Here is an 8,492-nt window from a genome sequence, read left to right on the forward strand (position 1 = left end):
AGTAAATGAATGCATTTTTACAAAAACCCTTTATAGATTGTAGTTGAACTGTTGAATACTTCAAGTCCATCATTACCAATAAAAGATATTGTAAAAACAGAAAGATTGAAACTGTTTTTCCTGTTATATTTAATTCTCTCCAGTATATTTATTGAACTTTAATTGAAAATATTTCATTACTTTAAAGCCCAGGATATTGATATATCTACTGATCTAACAGCTCTTCATGGTTTTAGCAGCATTATAAAGTGGCTTGTTATATGTGTATATTTTTATAAATATTTATGAAGAATATTAAAATATTATATTTTGTATTTGCAGTGCAAGTTTGGTACCTCTCTTTTAGGCCTTCCTGAATTTTCCTTTAGTCATGCCTTAGAATTTAGTATAGTTTACTGCTGTCCGTCATCTTGTTCACAAGGAAGCTGGGGCAGTGAAGAACACTACTCCATCTGTCCAGCCCTGAAGCTCATTGCCTAGTAGCTGTGATGGTCCTTATTAAATGGCAACCTAGGCTTGTCAGTACAGTAAGGCAGAAGGCCACATTCCAAAAGCCAGTGCCTTGGATATATTAGATCAAAAAAATAAGAAGAAAAAATTGTAAGTGGGCTCAGCTAGCAGATAAAGGTCTATCGTGAAGCAGATTTAAATGTCCCAATTTTTTGCTGTCAGCCTGTGGGCAAGTCCATAAGTCATTGCTGGATCTGAACCAGTGTTCTCTTGTACAATTGTAACCGTATTTCAGTCAATCCCAAAAGCATTTAACTCCGTAGCACTCAGTGGACTGGCTACAACTGGCTGGATGTGGAGAATAAGGCTCAAAACCTGGCTTCAGCTATTTCTTATGTCTAATGGAGTTCTTTCATTATAATGCTTGTCTAGGTTTGGTTACTAGTGTGTTACATGTATTTTTGTGGGGGAGGGGATCTTTTATTCTTTCTAAGATTATTTAAAATGTTTTTTTCTTTAACATATTTCTGCCTTTGTCATGTGTATAGCATTTAGGAACATGAAGGTGTTACATTTCCATTACTGGTTTTATCTATACAGTAGTCATCTAACATTACTAAGTTGGTACCCTAGCTACCCATAAAATATGAACTACTCATAAGGGAAGTAAAGTGAAGTAAATGGAACATGTGGCTGGCTGTTACATCATGTGTGGGTAGTCAGAAGCACAGCCTTGAAGGACCTGACAATGGTATGAAAAGATTAATAGTAGAGTCAATATGCACAGTCTCTTTATTAGAAACATATTCTTTGAGATATGAAATGTGAATCAGGCTGAAGGAATCATGCAACTGAAAGGTGATTATATTCACAGGAACAGAAGGATGAAATATTCAGAGAAGATGGCTACTTAATTGTGAGGCCTGTTCCTTTAACCTCAGATGTTAAGATCACCTACCAAAAAGACAAAGTAGAGCTAAAATTCTAAATTATAAATGGAAAAAAGAAAAAGTAAAAATTTGCATATTTCTTTGAAAAGTATTTCTAGTTGCTTCTGTGTGATTCTCCCGAATAGTTATTAAAGCCACTGCTTTTACTGTGTTGTACTGCCACTTTAAAAACAAATTACTTGATACTGTTTTTGACTAATCTCACTATATTCTGTGTAACTAATTTATTTTTAAATGTTTGAATAAACTGTACTCTAAGGAGTATTATTCATTCTCTTAATTCCTAAAAGCATTTCAAACTTACAGTGCTGTTAAATGCGTAGATAAGAGATTGTTGAAATTGCAGAAACTACTCTTGCAAATGGTACACTTGAGAGTTTTGTTCCTTTTTTCTCCATGTCTTATATCAGAAAATGCATTTAGAATCTAATTCATGTCTTATTGGTTAAGAATGTTTTCTGTGGTTTCTCGTATCAGACTTCTAAAGAAATTATATTGGGGTGTCATTGACTCTGTCTCTTTTACTCCTTTATGTGGAGTAAACAAGTGGCAATAAAACTTCTCTATAATATTTTCTTAAAACCATGTGTTAGTGTAGTAGTATTCCAGCAAATCAAAATAATAAATTATCATATATACTACCAAGTACTGAGATCAGAAAGTTGCTATTTATTGATTCAAAATATGTTGCATGTACCTATTATAAATGGGAACTTCTTCCTATGTAGTGTTCATAACTTTGCTTTTCATTGTTTGATTGCTTTTATAGAATCTTTTCAAAACTATGTAATTGTTTATTCTTGATCCTTCAAATACAAAATTGATTTAGTAGTTGCTGCAATATTTTTCTCCTCAAAGAAAAGATCTTTATGCTTAACTGAAAATAGGAAGATTTTTGTTAACCTGTACAAAAATTAAAGGTTAAAGGCAACTGATTTGAGCAATTGTCTCTTCAGCAATTGTAGACTTGTACTATATAGAAATAAGATTCTTTATGCATTAAGATGTTGTCCTTCCAGTTAGTAACCTCATGAAGCTATAATTATGTTTTTCTACTTGCCATTGCTAAAAACTTTTCTGAAACTTCTCTTTGAAAACAACCTGAACATCCATTTGTAAGTCATCCAAGAGAATTAGTCTCATCGTAGTTATATGTTAATTTGGACCAGAATCTTAATAATGGCCCTATGTACTTTATTCATCAGACTTGATTCAAAATATTTTATGACTATCACAGGTTAAATCTACCCTCAAAGAATTAGGTTTTCCTCTACCGGAAAAAAATTTTTCAAAAGTAAACAGTTCCAATGGAAGATTTCTAAAATTACCCTGAGCAATAGTAACTTCAGTGAAAGAAGTCTATATCATCTTTAGAAAGTCAAATACTGTATGATTTCAGTTATATGTGGAATCTAAAAAAAACAAAACGCATGAACATAACAGAAACAGAGTTATAGATACAGAGAATAAACAGGTGGTTGCCAGAGAGGAGGATGGGGAGAGGGGAGAGAAATAGGTGAGGGAGATTATGAGGTACAGACTTCTAGTTGCAAAATACATGAGTCATAGGTATGAAAAAAAAGGGGGGGGGTCTTTGAAAGGAAACTATTTAAATGCAAAAATTCTGGTGGTTTTTGTTTTAACAAGTCATTTTTCCATTATCTTATTGGTTGTGGCTGAATTTAGTCCATCTGAACCATAAGGAGTTTCTTAAATTTGGGTAGTAGTCATGGGGAGTATTAATAACTACAATTTGTTTATAGTCTTCACCAGTCGATTGATTGATTGATTAATGGCTTTGTTGGGTCTTTATTGCTGTGTGCAGGCTTTCTCTAGTTCTGGTGAGCAGCGGCTTCTCATTGCAGTGGCTTCTCTTGTTGAGGAGCACGGGTTCTAGGCGAGCGGGCTTCAGTAGTTGTGGCACATGGGCTTAGTTGCTCCACGGCATGTAGGATCTTCCCGGACCAGGGCTCAAACCCGTGTCCCCTGCATTGGCAGGCGGATTCTTAACCACTGTGCCACCAGGAAAGTCCCATCAGTCACTTTATAATAATCTTTTAATCTTTACAGTCCCAAGCCCCACAGCATGCGGGATCTTAGTTCCCTGATTAGGGTTTGAACCCGTGCCCCCTGTAGTGGAAGCATGGAGTCCTGACCGCTGGACCACCAGAGAGTTAAAGATTAGATTCAAATACAATAACTTGCCCAAGATCCACAACTAATCACTGGTTGACCAATATTCTTTGTGACTGAAAAATTCCACTGTTTTACCTAACCACCTATGCCTCTGCTTTCTCAAATATCTGTAGATATATATTTAAGGAAAGATGATTTTCTTTTTCAGTTTCTTCATAGCAGTATGAAAGTATTTAGGGTCACCATTTCTCTTTTTTGGTCACTTTCCATTTATTGAGATATAATTGACATAAGTTTTAGGTGCGCAACGATTCAATACATGTATGTATTGTGAAATGGTCACCACAAGAATCTATCATTACACATAGTTAGTTTTTTTTCTTGTGATGAGTTTTAAGATCTACTCTCTTAGCACTTTCAGATATGCAATACAGTTCTATTAACTATAGTCACAATGGTGTATGTTACATCCCCAGGACTTATTTATTTTATAACTGGAAATTTGTACCTTTTGACCCCCTTAACCTATTTCTCCCACTCGCTACATTGCCTCTGGTAACCACTGATCACTGTATTTCTGTATGTAATATTTGATACATATACAAAAATATATGTAACATTGAAGTTATTAAGCACAGTAATAAAACACCTATGTATTCACTCCCTAATTAAGAACTAGAACATTTCTGGTAGTATTGACTCTGCTTTTGAGTTCCTTCTCTATTCCAGTCCCCAGCCTCCCCTTCTCCCCAGAGGTGAGTACTGTCCTGAACCAATCATTCATTCCTTTGCTTTTTTTCTTTTGTTTTTATACAAATATACCAAAGCTACACATTGTTTACTTTTGTTGGTAAGCTTTATAAAATATAGTATTCTGTATGTAGTCTTAGTAATTTGATCTTTTCATTCAACAGGTTCATTTTTATAATTTATGTTGGGTATAGTTTTCCATATTTTTGCTTTTACAGTGCTAAAATGAACACTTGTATACAGTTTCTTGGTACACATGTGCAAGTTTCTTTAGAGTATAAACCTAAAAGCAGAGTTGGTTTTAAGACATATGCTTGATCAGCTTCATAACAGTTTTATAAGGTAATGTGAAATTATTTTCCAAAATGGTTGTGTGAGTTTACATTATGGTTTATTATTTACTTTCTATTGTAAGACCTGATTCTTACCAATCTGTTAGGTGTAAGATGATATTTTATTGTGGCTTTAATTTGCATTTTCTTGATTGTTGAGCTGAACATGTTTCCATGGTTATTAGTCTTTCCAGTTTCTCCTGTGAAATGCTTCTTGATGTCCTTTTTCCATTTTATCTATTTTTTTCTCATTTACATGAGTTCTTCATAATAGGATACTAATACTTCCATTTATTTTTATTGCACATATCTTCTGGTTTATGGCTTTTCACTTTGTTTATGTTTTTGTTTTTGTTTTTTTGCGGTACATGGGCCTCACTGCTGTGGCCTCTCCCGTTGCGGAGCACAGGCTCTGGACACGCAGGCTCAGCGGCCATGGCCCACGGGCCCAGCCGCTCCGCGGCGTGTGGGATCTTCCCAGACCGGGGCACAAAGCCATGTCCCTTGCATCGGCAGGTGGACCCTCAACCACTGCGCCACCAGGGAAGCCCTTCACTTTGTTTTTTGATAAAGAAAACTTATTAACTTTAATGTATTCACATGTTCTTTTTTGTGTCTTAAGAAATTTATTGTCTCTTCTGAAAGAAAATCTCATATATAGTCTTTAGTCCACCTGGAATTGATTTGTGTATGTGTGAGAGAGAAAAAATTTATTTTTTTACTGTGTGGATAGCCAGTTTTCTTCACACTGTTTAGTGACTAATCCATGCTTACCTCTGAACTTTATCTACATGGCCAATTTCCATGTAAGTAAACATCTGGGACTTTCTATTCTATTCCATTCATCAGTCTGTCTAACCAAGAGCTGAGTGACACATAGGATGAATTACAAAGTATTCTCTCTTTTCTATTCTCTGAATTATTTAACATTGAAATAATCCATTTCTCAAATATTTAATAGAACTTACTTGTAAAACCACCTGAACCTACCACCTTTTGAGGAAAAATTAACTACCAATTCAATATCTTATTGGTTATATGACCTTTTAGGATTTTTGTTTTAAGTCCATTTTGGTAAGATTTACTTTTTAAAATATCATTTGCTGGATCCCACAAGTTTTATTTGTACTGTTTTTATTAATGTTCACTTCTAAACATTTTGTAAATGTTCGTTCCATGTTTTCTTTTGATCTGTGAGTTTAGAAGTATATTTTAAAATTACCAAGTATGTTTTTTTCTTTACTTTGGTCTGACCATGATCTATTGGACTCCACTTCATGGAAATGTATTGAGACTTGTTTTATTGCCTGTTATGTTAAAATTTATTATTTGTGTATTCTTGAAAAGCCTGACTAATGTTGTAATGCAGTTTCTGTATTTGTACATCATATCAAACTAGCTAATTGTGTTCTCAGTCTTCTACATATTGCTGTTTTGTTTTTTTTGCGTGTTTGACCTATCAATAGAAGTGTGTTGCCATTCCATATTGTGATTAGTTTTCTGTGTGTGTGTGTGTGTGTGTGTGTGTGTTGAGGTTTTCTGATGTACATTTATGCTAATTTTAAAAAATTGAACGTTTTGTTTTTAAGTAGTGTACTTTCAGGTATGTATTTGATTCTGTCTGTTCGTAGGGGCTTTATCCTGGACTGGAACTTGTATTGGTTAGTTTTGAAGAGTTCACAAGGCCCAGCCATTTCAGACCTGCCTCAGACCCTTTGTTCTCTCTTGCTATTGGAGAAGGCAAAAACACCTTCCAGTTTCAGTGCTGTTCTGGAGTTGGTCCTCCAAATATCTCAGTTGAGTGCCTTTGGCTCTCTTGTGATTCACATACTGCTTGCTTCCCCCCTGCTCAGTTATTAATATTGTGCAGGTCTTATATCTGCTCAAATTGTGGGGTTCCTGAAACACCTAGTTTGATTAGGATATTGTTTCAAAATTTTTGTTATCCTACTTACCCTGGCTGGTTTATGTTTTTGGAGGGGTGAGGATTAACTGGTCAGAAATTTTACCACAGTTGTCCAGGAACTTTTTTTAATTGAAGGTTTTTTGTGTTTCCCCTCCACCTCCTTCTTTTAGTGGTTAACCTTGGAATTTTTATGGCATAGTTAACAATCTAAAGTTAATCAGTGTGTTTAATGTCTTTCTGAACAATGAGGACCTTAGAACACTAAAATTCATCACCTTTCTTTCCAACCTTTGTTCAGTATTTCAGTTATTTCCCGACCCACATTTAAACATTATTAAATATTTATTTGGGTTTACTTTGATCGTATTTCTTTTGTGTATCTCAGACATTCCTTCTGAACTAATTTTTTGCTAAAGGATGTATTTCTAGAAGTTATATGAGGGAAATTCTGTTTAAATAATCTGTTTTGGTTCATCTGAAAAATGTCCTTATTTTACTGTCATTTTTAATTTTTTCAGCTTTATTGAAGTGTAATTGACAAAATTGTATATATTTTGATGATTTGACATATGCATATTGTTATGCAGGTTAATTAACACATCCATTACCTCACAGTTACCTACCTTTGTGTGTGTGGTGAGAACACTTAAGGTTTACACTCAGTAAATACATGTACTGTTATTCCTGATAGTTGTACTAGGATACAATTCTAGTTGGTTTTCTCTTGGTGTTTTGAAGTTGTTATTCCACTGTCATCTGGTTTCCTTTGTACTTCAGTACAGCTGCAGTCTTTCCTTCCTACAGATCTCCTTTTTCTCGTCTGCTTTTAAGATCTCATCTGTTCTGTAGTTTCACTATAATGTATCTAGATGTGTCTTTGTATTTGTCCTGCTAGTATACATTGTGCTTCTTATATTTGTGATGTGTATCTTTCTGATCTGAAAATTTATTTCATGGACTCTTTGAATATTACTTCTGTCCTCTTTTTCTGGGATTTGAAACTCTCTTCCTATTTACTAATTTTCACTTCGGCTCTATGTAATCTTTTGTAAAAACCATTGAGTTTTTAATTTTAATTGCTATGTTTTTCATTTCCAAAAGTCCTACTTTGTTCTTTTTTTTTTTGGCGGTATGCGGGCCTCACTGTTGTGGCCTCTCCCGTTGCGGAGCACAGGCTCTGGACGTGCAGGCTCAGCGGCCATGGCTCATGAGCCCAGCCGCTCCGCGGCATGTGGGATCTTCCTGGACCGGGGCACGAACCCGTGTCCCCTGCATTGGCAGGCGGACTCTCAACCACTGCGCCACCAGGGAAGCCCTGTTCTTTTTTAGATATGCTTGGTAATTTTGATGGATTCTTATTCTTTTTCTTTTGTTTGTATCTTTTTCTTTGGGCAATTCATACATATTTAATTCTATATCCTATGGCTGATAAATCCAGTATCTGAAGTCTTTTGGGGGTCTAAATCTGTTTATCGTCTCTGAAATTTTCCTTATGGTGCCATTCTTTCCTGTTTGGTGATTTTATTTTGTAAACGTACCCTTAACTGAACCTGTGGAAATCCAGAGGTTCCAAATTGGGCATGTTCTGAGAGGTTTTACATTTGCTCCTCTAGGCCAGGAACTGCCCCTGGGACTTTTTTTTTTTTTAACATCTTTATTGGAGTATAATTGCTTTACAATGTTGTGTTAGTTTCTGCTTTATAACAAAGTGAATCAGCTATACATATACATATATCCCCATATCTCCTCCCTCTTGCGTCTCCCTCCCACCCTCCCTATCCCACCCCTCTAGGTGGTCACAAAGCACCGAGCTGATCTCCCTGTGCTATGTGGCTGCTTCCCACTAGTTAGCTATTTTACATTTGGTTGTGTATATAAGTCCATGCTACTCTCTCACTTCGTCCCAGCTTACCCTTCCCCCTCCCCGGGTCCGCAAGTCCACCCTGGGTCATTTTTTGCTCTCTTCTT

Source organism: Phocoena phocoena, chromosome 5 (assembly GCF_963924675.1).
Source record: "Phocoena phocoena chromosome 5, mPhoPho1.1, whole genome shotgun sequence".
In the NCBI taxonomy this organism is placed as follows: domain Eukaryota; kingdom Metazoa; phylum Chordata; class Mammalia; order Artiodactyla; family Phocoenidae; genus Phocoena; species Phocoena phocoena.